At 42.3% G+C, this 20,865-nt stretch overlaps 1 protein-coding gene across 2 annotated transcripts in view; it reads left to right on the top strand.

Moving 5' to 3' along the window:
* The window catches only part of LOC101137472 (putative uncharacterized protein C21orf62-AS1), an 82,290-nt gene that overhangs the window by 42,802 nt on the left and 18,623 nt on the right, over nt 1-20,865 (top strand). The window lies entirely within an intron of this gene.

The following is a 20,865-nucleotide window of genomic DNA, read 5'->3' on the forward strand; positions in this document are numbered from 1 at the left end:
CACCTCCTATGCTATCACATTAAGGATTAGGTTTCAATATATGTATTTTAAGGGAAGATAAATACCTGGGCCTTAACAACTGATGAAGTCTCACTAAATATGGGAAAAAAAGATAAGGCAGGGGTCCCCGATCTCCAGGCCATGGACTGGTACCAGTCCATGCTACAGCAGGAGTTGAGCAGTGGGTGAGCAAGAGAAGAAGCTTCATCTGTATTTACAGCCGCTCCCTATCAATCACATTACCACCTGAGCTCTGCCTTCTGTCAGATCAGCAGTGGCATTAGATTCTCATAGGGTTGAATTGAGAATGCTATTCTATTGTGAACTATTGTGAACTGTGTATGCGAGGGATCTGGGTTGCATGCTCCATATGAGAATCTAATGCCTGATGATCTGTCACTGTCTCCCATCACCCCTAGATGGGACAGTCTAGTTGCAAGAAAACAAGCTCAGGGCTCTCACTGATTCTACATTATGGTGAGTGGTATAAGTATTTCATTATATATTATAATGCAATAATAATACAAAGTGCACAATAAATGTAATCGCTTGAATCATCCCCAAACCACCTCCTACCCCTGCCTGTCCGTGGAAAAATTATCTTCCATGAAACTGGTCTCTAGTGCCAAGAAGGTTGGGGACTGCTGAGATAAAGAAAAATCTTGCCAATTAAAAGCACTAGGAGTCTGGAGCAATTGATTTGTAATTACCCAGATACAGATTCTCCAATATGTTAAAGAAGAGAGCACCTCAGTAGGGAAATTTATTCATTCATTTATTTATTATTCACCTACTGAATCCTTACCACACACATGCACTGTGCCAGGAGATTTAAGGGGCACAGAGATCAATGTCATGGTTCTTGTCTTTAAGGAAGTTATACTATAGGAGGGGCAATTATGTAAGTTGCATCTGGGAAATGTTTGAAGGGAGATACAGACACAATGCAGGGGAATCTCAGTGAAGGTCGGCCTTTGCCAGGGAGACTGGTGAAGTCCTTGGGGAGAGGTAGATTTGGATCTAGGCCTTAAAGGATGGCTGAGATCTGCATGGTCAGATGTGGGGGAAAGGACAACAATCTCTCATGGAGTGATTCTTTGATGAACTGCGGATCCAAGCTGATGGATAAATCCTTCCTCCTTTCTGCACCCAGAGAGCCTGGCACAAATGGCTTCTCGGTGGCCCACAGGATAAAGGAACTCAAGTAATTAAGAAAATTGCTGGAGCAAAGGTTTGGAGGTGGAAGAGTCCCAGGCCTATTCAGCCATTTGGAAAGCCAGTGAATCACAGCCAGAATAAAGGGAATTGAGAATAGAGAGAGGCTGCTATTGTTGGGTGATCAGTTTCAGCAAAGCACATATATAAATTCTACCATGTAAGAATAGCAAAGTGGATCTTGGTTCAAACCTTGAGTCTGTTACCTTCTTGCACATTATTTAAACTTTATAAGCCTCAGTTTCCTTATCTATAAAGTGGGTATAATAATACTTTGTTGAAAGGTAGAGCTGAGGAAAAAATGAGATAATATATGTGCACTGGATGCCTGAAGATGAGGGAGGGAAAGGCTGGCCAACAATACACCGAATGCCCCAACTTTCCAGAGCAACTGTGGCTAATCCAATGGTTTGGCGTACTCAACCTCTATTTCAACATCTTTCTGTCTTGCCTGCCTCTACTGTAGAGACTGGAAATCTCTATTATTCAACACAACAGAGTCTCTTGAAGCTGAGGTTTCAGATGGGATTTAAGTTTTATTATTTATACTTGATTCAGAATGAAGTCACGTGGAGAGAGGATCCTGAGACTTTGGGAATGAATTAAGTGAGAAGAGAGAGGAGAGTACTGGGAATCTCTTGCTGGCCAAGGTCTCAGCAGATATGGCATGGTCTGTTGTGGGGGTGGCCTTCTGACTGAGTTGTTGACTGGTTGTGGCCAATATGGCATGGCTCAAGAGCTGAGGACTGTGGCACTAACTTCCTGTTGGAGAAATGTGGCCTCTTAATTCAGCAACTTCCTGGTTGTGGATGAGGTAGTAGCTCCCCATGATGGTCCAGTTCTATGGTGACTTTCAGAGTTCAGTCTAGAATCCATTTCTTCAGTCCTTCCAATGACTCAAGGCAGTATCTGTATATCTGAAGAAATTCCTGGTTTAAACCAGCTAGAGTAGAGTCTGTTGCCTGTAACCAAGAACCCTGAATTATATACTAGTGCCTTAATTCTGTCCAATACAAGGTGACAGAGTTTGGATATATGTCCCCGCCCAAATATCATGTGGAATTGTAATCCCCAATGTTGGAGGTGGGGCCTGGTGGGAGATGATTGGATCATGCGGGTGGATTTCTCATGAATGCTTGATGCTGTCCTCACGATAGTGAGTTCTCATGAGATCTGGTTGTTTAAAAGTGTGTGACACTTCCCCACACCTACTCCTGCTTTCCCCATGGGACACACCTGCTCCCCATTCACCTTCTCCACGATTGTAAGTTTCCTGAGGCCTCTTCAGAAGCCAAGCAGATGCTGCTATGCTTCCTGTACAGCCCACACAACCATGAGACAATTAAACCTCTTTTCTTTATAAATTACCCGGTCTCAGGTATTTCTTTATAGCAAGGCGAGAATGGCCTACTATACAAGGTAAGTGGAAGTTTGCTGGTACTGTCTCTTCTACTCCTTTATTTTAATGACTAAGATAAACAGCATAAGGTATTTAGTGTAAACTGAGCACAAATAAGGCAGCCAGTAATGGTAGCTACTATATTGATTACTCTTTGTGACTTTCTCTGTTTATGACTCGGATGCCTTCCAGGACCTCTTGCTTAGTGGGGTTCCTGGCTGAAGGCAAAGAGTGTGAAGAGCCAGGTACTTCCCTGGAAACTTGAAGGCCAAACATGCAGCTGCTGATGGAATGTGTCTGGGGCCCTGTGTATGGCATGTTAAACATTTACCCCAGGTTTTATATCTCCCTGTCTTTTTAAAGCATTTACTTCCACTGGCTCTTTGTGTTAACCGGGTCACATAGTTTAAGTTGATTTAGCAGCAATGAGTATTGGGAAGGTTAATAAAACCACACCTCAGACTGCCTGTTTTGTTCAGCTGTGGAGCCAACGGGTGGTGGACAAGTGTTTGTTCACAATGAGATGGAATTCTAGCTTTGTCCTTGACCAATTTTGTTTTCTTTCTTTGTTTTATTTTTTATCATAAAAGCAGTGCAGTTTTTCTGATAGCACATTCAGATAATATCCAATGTATTAAGCAAAAGTGAAAATCCACACCCCCTCTACAACTGATCTTCTGGAAATAATGTCTGGTGTAAGTCTGCAGTGAAGCAAATCTTGCTTGATTGTTCACTAACGTGTTCCTTAAAATCTTTTACCTTGGGCCTGGCATGGTAGCTCACATCTGTAATCCCAGAACTTTGGGAGGCTGAGATGGGAGGAGCACTTGAAGATAGGAGTTTGAGACGAGCCTGAGCAACATAGTGAGACCCTGTTTCTACAAAAAATAAAAAATTAGCCAGGTGTAGAGGTGCCCACCTATAGTCCCAGCTACTCAGGAGGCTGAGGTGGGAAGATCTCTTGAGCCCAGGAGTTTGAGGCTGCAGTGAGCCAAGATCGCGCCATTGCACTCCAGCCTGGGCAACAGAGCAAGACCCTGTCTCTGAAAAAGAAAAAAAAAATCTTTTACCACAAGGCCTCAAATTCCACTGTTTCTGACACCCTCTCTTCATGGATTCTCATCTGGAGTCTCTACCACCCCCTACTTAACTGCCTCCAAATCACTACCAGTGTCTTCTATGAGTGTTTCTTCCATCTGGGGCAGGAGTCATCTCAGGGTCTCTCTTTCCTTCCCAACTTCCCTTCCCCTTCCTTCTTTGGCAACTTTAACATCTGTATTCTCAGCTCGCTGCAGGCCGTCAGCACTGATGTCCTCACCTCATGGCCTTGCTGGGCCCCAGAGCTTGTGCAGGGCTCTATGTGTGTTCCTTCTCCCTGCTCCATCCTCACAGTGTCTCTAGATATCAGCGCCTCTGGCTTTACCTCTTCCATCTACCCTCGGCTCCCTGCCCTGCTGCATCCACACTGCCCTGACCCCTACCAGGGTGACCCCTACCTATGACCTTTGCCCTCTGCAAAGTCCACTCTGGGTCCTCTCATGGTCTGCTTCCTCAGCATCCACTTTAGGGTGCAGGCACTCATGGAGAAAATGCAGAGAACTAAGAATTCCTAATGCTTGGTTTCCTGAGAACCCCTGATGTGATCCCGGAAGTCTTCCAGCGGTTCTGGCCCAGTGGCTGCAATAACTCTTCTCCACTTGTGTCAGATACTCACTGCTGTCACAGCATCCCTGGCCTCGTGAGAAGGCCTTGCATCTGAGAGGAGCCAGGAGTCGTACCGGGGCTTTCTTACCATCCTGCTCACACCTATATACTCCTTAGAACGTGAACATCTTGGATCAGACACCTCGTAAGCACTGCCTCAGCTCCTTTCAGCCACACCTGTCTTTGATTCCAGCCGCCACTGTAGTGACAGTTCTGCCATGAGCCTGACCAGCTGCATGTAGAACTAACTTGCAAGCACCTCTCACCTCCCATCCGAAGCCTTCTCTGTCATCTCTGCAGCCTGGGACAGACACTGCAAGCACTCCTTAGTAGTCTCATGAATGCAACCTGAAGTTCCGGGGACTTAATGCCTCCATGGAGTGATCCTTTGACCAATGGGGGATTCCTCCTTTCTCAATACAGGCAGACAGTCCTGAGATGCGTGCCTTGTGGCTTCTCAGGTGGTTCACAGAATCAAGCAGTAACCTACCTTGCACTGCCCGTCACCGCTTCCCTCTCCCTCACTCTTGCTTCTAGGGATTGCAGTTCCCAATACAGTGCTTGCATATATGTATATATATGCTTTTCTGATGTTCTACTCTCTGGGGAAATCAGGCTAAGCCACATTCTTTCTTCTTTCCAGATTCTAAAATAAATTCTTCTACCTGTGAGCTAAAAGCAGCCCTTCCCAACTCCTGCGTTTCTTCTCTAGTGATGGCCTCATCTCTTCCAGTAAGTAGAATCTTGATCTTGATAGTTTTAAGAAATGTATCCTTAGAGCTTCGAAAATCCCTCTTTTCAGAGTATCCCTCATATGGAATTACCTCCATAAAATGATGGGAAGAATACCCGAAGCATCGAAGTGATATCTTCAGTCCCTTAGATGGTTTTTAAAGAACTAAAGTAGTAATCATACATCATCTTAGTGGTGACATTACCCATGCGCTTATCTGAATCTACAAAGCAGCGGAGTCCCTCTCACTTCATGATAGTTACAGCACATACGATTAGCAGAGAATAACAAAGGCATGATATGATACAGATGTTGGGCAGCTAGCGAGGCATGCTCTCCAAATAAGTGACTCACTCTTGTGCGGCAGTTTCTCAGCGGATGTGATTCCAGTGTGTGCCTTGGCAAAATTTAGAAATTACAACATGGTTTGGCCCGTAGAGGTTGATGACAAATGGTAAGAACTATAGATATTAAAGCATGAATATCAGGAATATCCTGTACTTTCTATCTCTTAATCCCTGCTGTCTGTTCTTTGGACTTCAGACGTGCATGGCCTCCTCATTCTGAAATGCAGAAAGTGTCACTTGACTCTGTAGTGCCACTTAGCTGTCATTTCACTGTTGCACAGATCTACTGGAACTTCACTCTCCAAGTCCTCTCACAACTTGCTTGGCCTTACTGTACTTCTCTTATTTGTGGTACCTGACTATTAGCCAACCTTTCCTTGGTCTTCCACTGTCATGCATGATTCTATAACTTTTTCCTGGTGCTTATAATATTATTTTACTGGTCACATCCTTTCTATCTCTCTCTCTCTCTCTCTCTTTCTCTCTCTCCCCTTTGGGCTCTTCTTTCTCTCTCTCTCTTTTTTTTTTTTTTTTGAGATGGAGTCTCCTTCTGTCGCTCAGACTGGAGTGCAGTGGCACCATCTCAGCTCACTGCAACCTCCACTTTCCGGGTTCAAGCGATTCTCCTGCCTCAGCCTCCCGAGTAGCTGGGATTACAGGCAAGCACCACCACACCCAGCTAATTTTTGTATTTTTAGTAAAGACGGGGTTTTCCATGTTGGCCAGGCTGGTCTTGAACTCCTGACCTCAAAGTGATCCACCCGCCTCAGCCTCCCAAAGTGCTGGGATTACAGGTGTGAGCCATGGCACCTGGCCTATTTTTCTTTTCTTGAGCAGCACCTAAAGTGTTGTCCTTAACCCTGCTCTTCTTCATGAGTTCTAGTCACTTGTTTCAGTTATATGAAGGTCACCCCCGCTTGGAGAATAAACTCAACACAGACTATTAGAAATAAGAGGGCTGTCTTATTGACACTTACTTGTAATCTATCCTCAGTTTGAATGCTTCCAGAGATGAAAGGCTTGCCTCCTCACACAGCAGCATTTTTTTTCATTTTTGGAGAGCTCTATTATGTAAAATAATTTCTTATGTATGGCTAAATCTGTCTCCTGGGAATTTTGAGACATTGGCTGTTTTTCCGCCCTTAAGAGTAACACTGAAAAATCTTCCCTCTTCTTTCTGATAACCCTTGGCAATGCTCTTTTGGCTTCTGTGAAGCTTTTCTGAGTCCCAAAGTCTCCCAAGCCTTAGAAACATTTTGACTCTTCCTTCTTTAATCCAAGAGTCAACAAATCATCAAATACTGGAAATTGTAGTTTGAAATTTCTCCTGCAGAAAAAGCACATTTCAATGTGTAACAATTAAAATTATAGAAATAATAACTTATTCTTTTTTGAGACAGGGTCTCGCTCTGTCACCCAGGCTGGAGTGCAGTGGTGCGATCTCCGCTCAGTGTAGCCTCAACCTCCTAGGCTCAAGCAATCCTCCCATTTCAGCCTTCCAAGTAGCTGGACCCACAGGCATGCACCACCATGCTCAGCTAATTTTTATATTTTTTTGTAGAAGCAGAGTTTTGCTATGTTACCCATAGTGGTCTCAGACTCCTGAGCTCAAGCAATCAGCCTGCCTCAGCCTTCCAAAGTGCTGGGATTTCAGGTGCGAGCCACTGTGCCCAGCCAGCAATAAATAATAACTTCTCTCAAATTAATTTAGAGAGCTAATTCAATAGTGATTTTAAAGATCCAATGGAAATTGATACAAGTATCGAAGGAGTTGATACAAGTATTCTGAAGTTCAATGAGATAATAAAGAAAATATTCAAAATATGAAGAATAATAAGGGGGGATTAGTCATTTGACTTATTAAAACAAAATGATACTTTGGGAGGTCGATGTGGGTGGATCACTTGAGGCCAGGAGTTCAAGACCAACCTGGCCAACATGGCAAAACCCTGTCTCTACTAAAAATTCAAAAATTGGCTTGGTGTGGTGGCATGCATCTGCTACTGCAGCCACTTGGGAGGCTGAGGCACTAGAATCCTTGAACCAGGAGTTGGAGGTGGCAGTGAGCTGAGATCCACCACTGAACTCCAGCCTGGGCAACAGAGCAAGGCTCTGTCAAAAAAAACAAAAAACAAAAAACAAAACAAAACAAAAACACCAAAACACAAAAATCAAAATGGCAGTCACTGAAATAGTGCAGTACTGACATGAACAGAGACAGACTGTAACCACAGGTGGCGGTGCACACCTGTAGTCTCAGCTATTTGGGATACTCACTGGAGCCCAAGAGCTCGAGGCCAGCCTGAACAACACAGTGAGACCCTGTGTCTGAAAAATGTTGTTTTGAATTGATATATAAAAGAAGAAAATATATATTACTGAGGAGATTAAGGACAATAATTTGGAATCACTGGCTATGAATTTGGAGGAAAATGCAAATATAGATTGTTTCTATATATGGAATGAAGTCTATATGGGATTAATAAATTCTTAAAAATAAAATCATAGGAAAATGAGGTAAAAATTAATTGAATAGTAAATAAACTTTTAAGATAAGAAGTACAGGTTAAGTTTCCCTTATCCAAAATCTTTGGGACCAGAAGTGTTTTGGATTTCAGATGCTCTTTGGATTTTGAAATGTTTGCATGTACATAATGAGAGATATAAGGGGATGGGGCCCAAATCTAAACAGGACATTTATTTATGTTTCAAATACACCTGATACACTTAGCCTGAAAGTTATTTTATACAATATTTAAAATAATGTCTTGCATGAAACACAGTTTGTATACATTGAACCATCTGAAAGCAAGTGTCACTATCTCAACCACCCATGTGGACATTGCTGTTTGGTATCACTGTTATTCCAGACTCTGAATATATATGCTAGTGATAAAAATCATTTTTGGCCAGGTGCGGTGGCTCACGCCTGTAATCCCAGCACTTTGGGAGGCTGAGGAGGGCAGATCATGAGGTCAGGAGATCAAGACCATCCTCGCTAACATGGTAAAACCCCATCTCTACTAAAAATACAAAAAATTAGCCAGGTGTGGTGGCACGGGCCTATAATCCCAGCTACTTGGGAGGTTGAGGCAGGAGAATCACTTGAACCCAGGAGGTGGAGGTTGCAGTGAGCCAAGATCATGCCACTGCACTCCAGCCTGGGCGACAGAGCGAGACTCTGTCTTAAAAATAAATAAATAAATAAAAATCATTTTCTTACACTTATTTGCATGAGTACTGATCAGTAGAAAATATGGCATGTCATCCAGTACCATTCAGGACATAAGCATGGGCAAGGACTTCATGACTAAAACACTGAAAGCAATGGCAACAAAAGCCAAAATAGACAAATGGGACCTAATTAAACAAAGAGCTTCTGCACAGCAAAAGAAACTACCATGAGACTGAACAGGCAACCTACAGAATGGGAGAAAATTTTTGCAATCTACCCATCTGACAAAGGGCTAATATCCAGAATCTACAAAGAACTCAAACAAATTTACAAGAAAAAAACAAGCAACACCATCAAAAAGTGGGCAAAGGATATGAACAGACACTTCTTAAAAGAAGACATTTATGCAGCCAGCAGACACATGATGATGTGCTCATCATCACTGGTCATCAGAGAAATGCAAATCAAAACCACAATGGGATACCATATCACACCAGTTAGAAATGCAATCATTAAAAAGTCAGGAAACAACAGATGCTGGAGAGGATGTGGAGAAATAGGAACGCTTTTACACTGTCGGTGGGAGTGTAAATTAGTTCAACCATAGTGGAAGACAGTGTGGTGATTCCTAAAGGATCTAGAACTAGAATTATCATTTGACCCAGCAATCCCATTACTGGGTATATACCCAAAGGATTGTAAATCATGCTACTATAAAGACACACACACACGTATGTTTATTGCGGCACTATTCACAGTAGCAAAGACTTGGAACCAACCCGAATGTCCATCAGTGATAGACTGGATTAAGAAAATATGGCACATATACACCATGGAATACTATGCAGCCATGAAAAAGGATGAGTTCGTGTCCTTTGCAGGGACATGGATGAAGCTAGAAACCATCATTCTGAGCAAACTATCGCAAGGACAGAAAACCATACACTGCATGTTCTCACTCATAGATGGGAACTGAACAATGAGATCACTTGGACACAGGGTGGGGAACATCACACACTGGGGCCTGTCAGGGGGTGGGGGGTTGGGGGAGGGATAGCATTAGGAGAAATACCTAATGTAAATGATGACTTGATGGGTGTAGCAAACCAACATGGCACATGTATACCTATGTACCAAACCTGCAAGTTGTGCACATGTACCCTAGAACTTAAAGTATAATAAAAAATAAATAAATAAAATATGGAATGCTATCAATGCAGTGAAAACATAATGTGTTCAGGGCAACCAAGCTGCTCAATAGCATCCCTGGAATAGCTGAATCAGCTGTTTAACAGCAGTAGCAACAAACAACAGCAGGTTTTCAGGCTCCACCTACGATGCTGTGTTTTGATGAAAAGGTTACTGTGCACTGTATTTTATTTTTTTAGATGAGAAGAAACTTCAGAAGCAATTGAGAGACCAGGAAGTGGGTCCTCTGGGGCTCAGGAGGCATTCTGCTGGATGGCTTTTAAAGATGTTTCCTCCAGAATCAACTGCCTCGTTAAAGCATAAATGTCAAGCGTAAATTGTTCTTGTCTTAGAAGTCTCTCTTTGACTTTATAAACCTGATATGATTTATTGTTCTTTTATGAATGCGTGGTGCTCTAGTCCTTCAATGAGCCCATCACACATTTTCATTATGTCGTCTAGAGGCAAGTTTTCTGCAGTGTTATCTTCAGCATTGTGCACCTGCATTTTGACTGTGACCCATCACACGAGGTCAGGTGAGAAATCTTCCACTTGTGGCATCATGTTGGTGCTTAAAATTTTCAGATTTTGGAGTATTTTGGATGTGAAATTTTAAGATTAGGGATGCTCAGCCTGTAATAGATGGTGCAGCCACCTTGGAAAACAGTCTGACAGTTCCTTGAAAGGTTAAAGATAGTGTTACCATATGACCAGGCAATTCCACTGGGAGGTATGTACCCAAGAGAAGTGAAATACATGTTCACACAAAAACTTGTACATGAATGTTCATAGCAACATTATTCATCATACCCCAAAGTGGTGACAACCCATGTCCATCAACTGATGAATAGATAAATAAAATGTGGTATATCCACACAATGGAATATTATTCAGCGCTGAAAAAGAATGATGTACTGATACATACTGCCACATGGATAAACCTTGAAACATTATCTAAGTGCAAAATGCCAGTGTGAAAGCACCACATATGGTATGATTTCATTTATATGAAATGTCCAGAATAGGAAAATCCATAGAGACAGAAAATAGATTGGTGATTTCCTAGGGCTGGAGGTGAGATGAAATGGGGAATAACTGCTAATGGGTATGGGTTTATTTTTGGGGTGATGAAAAGCTTCTAAAATTGATTGTGGTGATGGTTACACAATTCTGTGAATACACTAAAACCAACGAAGTTTGCACTTTACATGGGTGAATTGTGTAGTATTTGAATTATGTCTCATTAAAGCTGTAAAGAAGAAGTAATTGAAGAAATCAGAAAGGAAATGTATTAGATAAACAGAACTGATAGGCTATATATAGATGTAAAGAAAGGGATTTATTATGAGGGATTAGCTCACATAATTGTGGAGGCTGAGAAATCCCTCCATCTGCCATTTGGAAGTTGAAGGTCCAGGAAAGCCAGTGGTATAGTTTCAGTCCCAGCCCAAAAGCCTGAGACCCAGAGGAACCAATGATGTGAGTCTAAGTCTGAGCCCAAAGACCTGAGAAGCTGGAGAGCTGATGTCCAAGGGCAGAAGAAGACGGATGTCCCAGCTGAAGCAGAGAGAGCCAATTCACCCTTCCTCCATCAACTATTTGCTTGTTAATCCTGATTGTGCAAATAGCTCAGTGTGCAAAATATATGTCTAAGAGGGAGAGGAGGCTGGGCGCGGTGGCTCACGCCTGTAATCCCAACACTTTGGGAGGCCGAGGTGGGCGGATCACGAGGTCAGGAGATCGAGACCATCCTGACTAACACGGTGAAACCCTGTCTCTAATAAAAATACAAAAAATTAGCTGGGCATGGTGGTGGGCGCCTGTAGTCCCAGCTACTCTGGAGGCTGAGGCAGGAGAATGGCGTGAACCCGGGAGGCGGAGCTTGCAGTGAGCCGAGATCGTGCCACTGCACTCCAGCCTGGGCAACAGAGCGAGACTCCGTCTCAAAAAAAAAAAAAAAAAAAAAAAAGACGGAGAGGACACACAGGAGATCTGGGCGACGAACTAGCTCTGTTATTTAAACAACCATTGTAAAAGTTGTTTATGTATCCAGGTGGAGAGCCACTGATGAGGGAACTTGCTGGGCTTAGTTTCTGAGTCTCCACCAAACCTGTGCCTTCTGCTAAGCTGGGGATCTGCTAGCTGCCTACTAAAGGACGGGTGCCTGGAATCCACTGACAGTTTCACATACGGTGTGTTCTGGGGCATCAGCCACCTAGCTGGGGAAAGGGCCCTGGCTCAGAAGACTATGAGGGTGCACAGGAATAACTGGGGCTCCGTCACCCAAGGGAGGGTGCCTGTAGGACTCAGTTTAAGGGACAGTTTCAACCTCCTGGTGCCATCTTTCACTTATGTCCAACACTTCCAGTTAGTCTTGTGCCTCATCTAAATACCCACACCCTGATATTTGCCAAACTGGACCATGAGCATCCCCTCAGATTCTGCTTCAAACCGTAGCTGAGCAGGCAACTCCGTATAGGCCCCAAGGCATGTGTATTTCTGATCAAGTCCTCCACCTACTGGTGACACTTGATTCTCACGTCCCTAGGGTTTACCAACAACAGTTGTCTTTCCAGACTGTTCTATTAGAGTGTATGCTGACACTCCCTCCATAACGACAACAACAAAAAATTAATGCCTGTTAGAGGTGCTATCCATGAAGCAGCAACAGGAGACTGACTGCTTTTGCGATGAGCCAGAGTCTGATGTGATAAAACCAGAAATAAAAACCAGCCTCTTGTCTTGGTGAAAAAGGGGGCCACTAGGCAAAAGGATGGTGAGAAAGGCCACCTGCATTCCTCATTCAAATTCTTCCTCATTCCTTGATTTCTCTCAACACGTAGCCATCAAATCTGAGATTTGGTGTTGTTATAAACCTCTTCAAGAATATTGGGGAAGAGGCTGGGCATGGTGGCTCACGCCTGCACTTTGCGCCTCCCAGCACTTTGAGAGGCTGAGGAGGGCGGATCATGAGGTCAGGAGTTCAAGACCAGCCTGGTCAACATGGTGAAAACCCGTCTTCTACTAAAAATACATAAATTAGCTGGGTGTGGTGGCAGGAGCCTGTAATCCCAGCTACTTGGGAGGCTGAGGCAGGAGAATAGCTTGAACCCGGGAGGCGAAGTTTGCAGTGAGCTGAGATCATGCCACTGCACTTCAGCCTGGGCAACAGAGTGAGACTCCATCTTAGGGAAAAAAAAAAAAGGACTATTGGGGAAAAAGTAGCAAACCCTGGACATTTCAGATCACTAAACTACCCCTTGTGTGACTTGCCCAAAATAATGTTATTACAAACTCATGGAATATTACTGGCTTTAGGCGATGACACAGTTGCAGTAATGTTCTGATTTGATTATTCAGAAATGAAATTTATGGTTTAAATTTCATCCAGGATTTATAGAATTTAAAAAAGTTATTCTTCAGTATTTGAAATACCACTTTGCAAAAGCAGAAAAGCCATAAATATGTTAAACTGGCTAAGAAAATTAAGATGGCAGTAATACATTTTCTAATAAAAATAATAGCATAATAGCAAAATTACTGTGGAAAACCACAGTTATTGTGGCAAAGACATAAAATGTTACAGCTGCAATAATATGCTATTTGTTTTGGCAGGAGAATAAGAATCCTGTACATTGCAGTTTTTCAATATTGGAAAAACATAAAAAGAAAATACTATAAACTTAAAGGACTATTTTTAAAAAATGAAGAAGTGCATGAATGATTTTAAATTTTGAGCATATAAAAGAGTCTTGCTGCAAAGTCTATTGAACTCCTGAGAAGACTCTGTTTTGCTGTTTCTGATTTGCCAGTATCCTACCAGAAAACTATGCCTCCAAATAGAAAAAGAACACATAATCCTGTCTGTATTTGAGGGTTCAAGCCTGGAGATTCCGCCCACTTGGTCAGTTGATTTTTATTGGAAACCCAAGATGCACCTGCCTGTGGAATGTATTTCAGAATGTGGAAGTACAGCAGGAAGAAAGCAGACAAGAACACAACCCCATGGTATTCTTGGTTAGGGGCAGCTTGGGGGTCGGTGGGGTAGACATACACAGATTAAATGATTAATAGAGTAATTCAGCTTATTTACATTAGTCTGGTTTTTTACATGAGGGGCTCACGAATTCTTAATTTGTCCTTTCTTTTTTATATTTTTCTTTTTTGCTATCTTTCAATATTGATTATCCATTTCTTCCCTTAATTACTAGACTTTCTGAACTTTTAAAAACATATATCTTCCAACTGGAAAGTATCTGTCCCTTATAACAACTACCAGTACTACTCATAAAACAACAAAAACCCATATAGCACTTAATAAGTGTCAGGCAGTATTTTAAACAGTTTATGCGTATTATTCATTTAATCCTCTCAATGACCCTGTGAGAAGGTGCCATTATTCTCCTTATTTTTCATACGTGGAAAGTAAAGAGTAGGGAGAAACTGTCCAAACTCACACAGCTAGTAAGTCATAGAGCTGAGACTGGAACCCAGATAGCCTGGCCCCAGAGTCCTTCCCTATTCTGAATTTATAAAGATATTTTTGATATTTTCTTCCCAAAGTTTTAAAGCTTTCCTTTTCACATTGGAGTTTTAAATCTATCTATAATTAATTTTGAGTATGGTATGATTTAGGTATAACTTTTTATATGAAAAACTAATTTTCCCAGTTCTATTTATTGATATGCAAATATAAAATGTCTCTCTTTCTCTCTCTCTATATATATCTGAGGTTGTTTTTGAGTGCTCTATATTCTTGCTTTGGTCTGAAAATTCACAGGTTGAAATTCTAACTCTTGAGACGATGGTATTAGAAAGCAGGGCCTTTGGAAGGCGATTACATCATGAGGGTAGAGCCTTCAGGAATGGGACTTAGTGCCCTTAGAAGAAGCTGAAAGACCAGCATTTTCTCTCTTCCATCATGTGAGGACACAGCAAGAAGGCACCATCTATGAATCAGAAAGTGACCCTCACCAGACATCAAATCTGCTGGCACCTTGATCTTGAACTTCCAGCCTTTAGAACCATGAGAAATAAATGTCTGTTTTTATAAGTCACCCAATAGATGGTGTTTTGTTATAGGGCCTGAGTAGTCTTAGACAGTTACAGATGATTCACTCTCACTAACTGTTGAATATTGTTCTAAGTGTGGATATTACACAATTTATTTACCCATTCTACTATTTTAATTTTATTTTTTTTTAATGTTTGAGACAGGATCTTGGTCTGTCACCCAGGCTAGAGTGCAGTGGCACAATCATGGTTCACTGTATCCTCCAACTCCTGGGCTTAAGGGATCCTACCACCTCAACCTCCTGAGTAGCTGGGACTACAATAATATGCCACCATGCCCAGCTAATTTTTCGTCTTTTTTTTAAAAAAAATTATTTTGTAGAGATGGGATCTCACTATGTTGCCCAGGCTAATCTTGAACTCCTGGGCTCAAGCGATCCTTCTGCCTTGGCCTCCTAAATTGCTGGGATTATAGGCGTGAGCCACTGTACCTAGTCCCATTCTACTATAGATGGGCATGCGGGTTGTATCCAGTTTTTTTTACTATTATAAATAGTGAAGCCATGAACATTCTCCTAAATGTGTTTTGGTGAACATGTATATACATTTCTGTTGAGTATACATCCAAGATTGAAATTGCTGGGTCACAGACTACACATATGTTTCTGCTTTAGTAGATGTCGCCTGACAGTTTTCTAAGGTGGGTGGGCCATTTTACACCCCCACCAGTAGTATATGAGGGTCCCCGTTGTTCCTCACTCTTGCCCACACTTGATAGTGTCTTCTTCACTTTAGTCATTCTTGTATACACAATTGTGGTCCTAGGTGACATTTTCTTGATAACTATTTGAAGGCTATCTTCTTTGTGTGGTGACATAATTGCTCATAATTCTGCCCATTTTTTTCTTTTGGGTTGTCTGACATTTAATACAAATCGCTTTGTAGGAGTTCGTTATATAATCTGAATGAGTCCTTTGTTGAATACATGTATTTTAAATATATTCTCCCACTCTGTGGCTTAACTTTTCACTCTTAACACTGTCTTTTGATGAACAAAAGTTTTTAATCTTTTTTATTTTTTGAGACGGAGTTTCACTCTTGTTGCCTGGGGTGGAGTGCAATGGAGTGATCTCAGCTCACCACAAACTCTGCCTCCCAGGTTCAAGCGATTCTCCTGCCTCAGCCTCCTGAGTAGCTAGGATTACAGGCGTGCGCCATCATGCTCGGCTAATTTTGTGTTTTTAGTAGAGATGGAGTTTTTCCATGTTGGTCAGGATGGTCTCAAACTCCCGACCTCAGGTGATCCACCTCCCTTGGCCTCCCAAAGTGCTGGGATTACAGGCATGAGCTGCTGCGCCTGGCCGAAAGTTTTTAATATTAATGTGTTTTAATTTACTTATTTTTTCTCTATGATTATCACATTTTTTGTGTTGGTTAAATAGACCTCTGGCTACTTCAGTTTCATGAAAATATTTTCCCATGCTCTATCACAAAAGTTTTACTGTTTTATTAAGTTAAGCCATATGAAATTACTAATAGTCAACTTAAAAATAGCAGTTTCATATGGTTTAACCCAATACATTTAATCTACGATCTGTCTGGAATTGATTTTCATGTTTGGTGTGAGTCAGGGGTCAAGATTTTAAACAAATTTAATTGTCTGATTGTCAATTTCTTATGAATTGGATGACTGTGTATATGTGAGTCTGTTTCTCAACTCACCATTCTGTTCTATTGTTTTTTTTTCATTCTTGTACCGATACCTTACTGTCTTGGCCACTAGAGTTTTATGATAGGTCTTTTATAAATTTTAATAGCTCTGAAGTGTTCTTCAAGATTGCCTTAGCTACTCTTAGCCCACTATGTTTCCATTTAATTTTAGAATCTCTTGTTTTAGAATTATTGCTTTATATATATTTGACATGTAATAATTGTACACATTTATGGGGCACATAGTGATGTTTTGGTACATATAAAGTATAGTGATCAGAATCACAAGAATTAGCATATCCATCATTTCAAACATTTATCATTCGTTTGTATGGGGGACATTTGATATCCTCCTTCTAGCTGTTTGAAACCACATATTATTGTTAACTACAGTCATCCTACAATGGTATAGAACACTGGAACTTATTCCTCCTTGACGCTATTTTATATGATGCCCTCTACTCTAGAATTGTTGTTCTAAACAACAGAATGTTAGTTATTCTCTTTTCTAGATAATCGGAATGTTAGTTACCCTCTTTATTGCTATTTTGTCTAAAATTGATGTGGCAATCCTAGATTTTTTTTTTTTGGTTCCTATTTGCCTGGTATATCTTTATTCATCACTTTATTCCCTTGTCCTCCATATGTTTTGGGTTATCTTTTATAAATAGAACATAACTGATTTTTTTTTTTTTGAGACAGAGTCTCGCACTTTCCCCCAGGCTGGAGTGCAGTGGGACGATCTTGGCTTACTGCAACCTCCGCCTCCTGGGTTCAAGCGATTCTCCTGCCTCAGCCTCCTGAGTAGCCGGGATTACAGGAGCCCACCACCACCCCCAGCATTTTTTTTTTTTGTATTTTTAGTAGAGACTGGGTTTCACCATGTTGGCCAGGCTGGTTTCGATCTCCTGACCTCATGATCTGCCTGCCTCAGCCTCCCAAAGTGCTGGGACCACAGGCGTGAGCCACCGCACCCGGCCTTTTTTTTTTTTTGATGGAGTTTCGCAACCTCTGCCTCCTAGGTTCAAGCTCTTCTCCTGCCTCAGGCTCCCAAGTAGCTGGGATTACAGGCATGTGGCACCACACCTGGCTAATTTTGTATTTTTAGTAAAGACAGGGTTTCTCCATGTTGGTCAGGCTGGTCTCGAACTCCTGACTTCAGGTGATCTACCTGCCTTGGCCTCCCAAAGTGCTGGGATTACAGGCGTGAGCCACTGCGCCCAGCCAAATATAACTGATTTTTAAATCTAATCTGTTTTTACTGTGGGAATTTGAGCCATTAATATTATTAGGGTATATTTAGGTTTGTATTTATTATCTTATTCCATCATGAATTTGTTTTTTATCCCAATCACCTCCTTCATTTTAATTCTAAGCTTTCTGAGGTTTGTTTTATGGAGATGGGGTCTTGCTGTGTCACCCAGACTGGAATGCAGTGGTGCAATCATAGCTCACTGCGGCCTCTAACGCCTGGGCTCAAGCGGTCCTCCCACCTCGGCCTCCTGACTAGCTGGGACTACAAGTTGCATGCCACCACACTCAGTTAATTTTTAAATATTTTGTACTGGTGAGGGTCTTGCTGTGTTCATCAGACTGGTCTCAAACTCCTGGTGTCAAGAGATTCTCCCACCTCGGCCTCCCAAAGTGCTGGGATTACAGGCGTGAGCCACCTTGCATGGCCAACAGTGATCTCTTGATAGTATGCTTCCAAAAAAAAAAGATAATCAAATCAGAATACCACACAAGGAAGCTTTGCTAACATGAGCTTCTGTTCTTCGCCTATGGAATCTGACTGAGTCCATGGGGCTGGATTTGGTGAAGCGTTGGACAAAGGAGTCATCCTAGGTACATAAACAAGAGGAAAGTACAAGTGATAATGAGGGAAACAGCAAGTTCATCATGAACTACAGATAACCTCTATTTTCTCTTCATTTCTTTTCCTGTCTAGCTTAGGTGGGTTCTGGTAATTCCCCTGGGAATGAAGTGCCCAATTCTTATTTCTTTTTTTTCCTTTTTCTTTTCTTTTCTTTTTTTTTTTTGAGACAGAGTCTTTCTCTGTCGCCCAGGCTGGAGTGCAGTGGCGCGATCTCGGCTCACTGCAAGCTCCGCCTCCCGGGTTCACACCATTCTCCTGCCTCAGCTTCCCCAGTAGCTGGGACTACAGGCGCCCGCCAGCACGCCCAGCTAATTTTTTTGTATTTTTAGTAGACACGGGGTTTCACTGTGTTAGGCAGGATGGTCTCGGTCTCCTGACTTCGTGATCCGCCCGCCTCGGCCTCCCAAAGTGCTGGGATTACAAGCGTGAGCCACCGCGCCCGGCAAGTGCCCAGTTGTATTTCTTTAAATTTACTGAAGTACAAAATTTAAGGTAGGAAGAAGATGATAAGAACTTTTCCTAGGAAAGTTTAAATGTGATCAGCCCAACAGTGAGATGGCTCTGTAAACATCCAATCCATGGTTACACCCCATTAGCTCAAGAAAAGAAATTAGAGCGTTGCTATTTCTTCCACTAGATGGCAATGTTTCTCTGCACACCAACCAGACACGCAGGCTCTCCCGCAAGGTAGCTAATGTCCCCTAGGAGGCGTCCCGGGCTGGCAGCACCTGCTCCCCGACCCAAGGAGCCACCTACGACGTGGTACAGGCTTCTACCTACCTGGAGGAAGGAGAGGTGCTGAGAGTCCCCTGAGCCTGTGATTAAGAACTAGGGAAGCAAGCGAGTCAAAGAGGAGGGAGGGTATTTCCAGTATGCAAGCCCTTCAGTGAAAATACACCCGAAGCGAATGCCTTTCCCAGGGAGTATCTTTGGACCTAATTCAGGATTTGAAATGGAGCTTTCTTTCCTTCTTCCTTTATCCACTTGCCTTGGAAAGCATCTGAATAATAGGCAGTGCTGCTTTAGGTCTGAGTATGACCCAGCTAGAGGTCAATTCAATTTACAAGATGCTCAGTTTATGTCATTGCACCATTAAAAGTAATTGCAAAACTATAATTACTTTTGCACCAACGTAATAATTAAAAAACAAACATCCCTCCACCCCCCAACTTCCCAGAACATTTCTTTTGGTATTGCCTCTTTTCACGGATAGATATGTTTGGAGACAAATGTTCAAAAAATCATTCTAACGCCTCAGTAGGTACAGAGATGTATTTGGTAGGTACTGAAGAGGCACTGTCAGATTGTTGTATAATCATAGTGGATCATAAAAAAATGACACTGCCAACCCCCTATGTATAAAGGGGTTGTACTTTAAAATTTTTGGATCTCAAAATACATTTTCTAATTAAAATGTTTTACATGGCAGTTAGTTTTCTGAGTTAGCCCATAATATTACTTCCTATTTTATCATATTCTTTTATCATTTGAGCCATCTATGGTTATTATAAAAAATATAGACAAGGCACAATGGCTCACGCCTGTAATCCCAGCACTTTGGGAGGCTGAAGTTGGAGGATCGTTTGAGGCCAGGCATTTGAGACCAGCCTGGGCAACATAGTGAGGCTGGATCTCTACAAAAAAAAAAAATTTTAAAGCTAGCCTGGCATGGTGGTATGGCCCTGTAGTCCTAGCTACTCAGGTGGCTGAGGTAGAATGATCGCTTGAGCCCAGGAGTTTGAGGCTGCAGTGAGCTATGATCATGCCACTGCATTCCAGCCTAGGTGACATAGTGAGACTCTATCTCTATAAATAAATAAATAAATAAATAAAATAGAGAGAAATATAATCTCCCCAAATTTCATCCCCAGATACAACCATTGTCAACATTTTTGTACCAATATTTTTCTCTATGCATTACCAAAAAGTTGTCATAATTTTAAATTCTTCACAGCGACTAGGTGCTAAAGACTTTAGGTGACCTGACTTTAGGTGACTCCTCTTGTCTGTGTTCTGCTGTCACTGACCCAAGGCAGAGCAATTTTTTTCTTTTTTTTTTTTGAGAGAGAGTCTCGCTCTGTTCCCCAGGCTGGAGTGCAGTGGTGCAATTTCAGCTCACTGCAACCTCCACCTCCTGGGTTCAAGTGATTCTTGTGCTTCAGGCTCCTGAGTAGCTGGGACTACAGGCGCGTGCCACCACACCTGGCTAATTTTTTATATTTTAGTAGAGACGGGGCTTCCCCATGTTGGCCAGGCTGGTCTCGAACTCCTGACCTTAGGTGATCCACCTTCCTCGGCCTCCCAAAGTGCTGGGATTACAGGCGTGAGCCACTGCGCCCGGCCGGCAGAGCAATTTTTACCTGTTCTCTGAAGATTTTCCAGCTCACTCCAGGCGACATGGTTTCTCCATTTCCTGACTGCCGGGGTGCTAGGGGGCATCATCACCAGGTTTTCAAGTATGTTCTGTGTTCTACGATGCTTTCCTGTTGTTAACCCTTTCATCTT

The sequence above is a fragment of the Gorilla gorilla genome, chromosome 22 (assembly GCF_029281585.2).
Source record: "Gorilla gorilla gorilla isolate KB3781 chromosome 22, NHGRI_mGorGor1-v2.1_pri, whole genome shotgun sequence".
NCBI lineage: Eukaryota > Metazoa > Chordata > Mammalia > Primates > Hominidae > Gorilla > Gorilla gorilla.